Source organism: Dioscorea cayenensis, unplaced genomic scaffold (assembly GCF_009730915.1).
Source record: "Dioscorea cayenensis subsp. rotundata cultivar TDr96_F1 unplaced genomic scaffold, TDr96_F1_v2_PseudoChromosome.rev07_lg8_w22 25.fasta BLBR01000770.1, whole genome shotgun sequence".
NCBI classification, from domain to species: domain Eukaryota; kingdom Viridiplantae; phylum Streptophyta; class Magnoliopsida; order Dioscoreales; family Dioscoreaceae; genus Dioscorea; species Dioscorea cayenensis.
Genome location: NW_024087161.1, coordinates 275,597 through 276,376, shown reverse-complemented (window position 1 = coordinate 276,376; position 780 = coordinate 275,597).

Below are 780 nucleotides of genomic sequence, written 5' to 3'. Positions count from 1 at the left end.
ACACCTCAAAACCCTAGCCGAAGCCCTCTCGCAAGTTCGGGAAAAGATGGAGAAAAGAATACCAAAATCGTGGTTGAATCTGCTTTAAATAGGGCTGGAATCGGGTGACTCCACGGGCGTGGATGCTCCACGCGCCCGTGCGGAATTTCCACACGGGCGTGGATAATTTCCACACGCCCGTGTGGATTCTCTGTTTCTCTGGTTTCTCGGCCGGCTGTGAACAGTGCTGCTACAATACATACTACAATGTTGCTACAGTACTCTGCTACAGTATTCGACCTGAATAGCTTCCCAATTCCATACTTTCATCGGGGTAACGTAAACGGGCACACGTTCATGTCGTGGATCACTTGCTTCTTTAATGGTGTACACGTTGGTGGAACTCTTGTTCTATGTGCATAAGTCAAAATGCTCGAGTGTGACTGCCTCTGTGCCCCTCCAAATGGATGTGCCAACTCGAATACGAGGAGGTTGGCACACATTCTAGCATCTCACATTGACCTATATCTTCGCGTTTGAACCTTAGCAAGATTTCCTCCAAAATCGGTGCATTGTGATCCACATTCGCCTATTTCCTTCATACTCGGCCTCACAACCCTACCTGCATAAGAGTAACATAAAAACACACATAATAGTGTAAAAACCCGAGAAAAGTAATGCTCAACATAAAGAATGAACGCTTCGCATTCGTATCGCACAAGCACTTATCAAACTCCCCCACACTTAAGCTTTTGCTTGTCCTCAAGCAAAAATTAAAAACGTTATGTGCATCATTGAAGA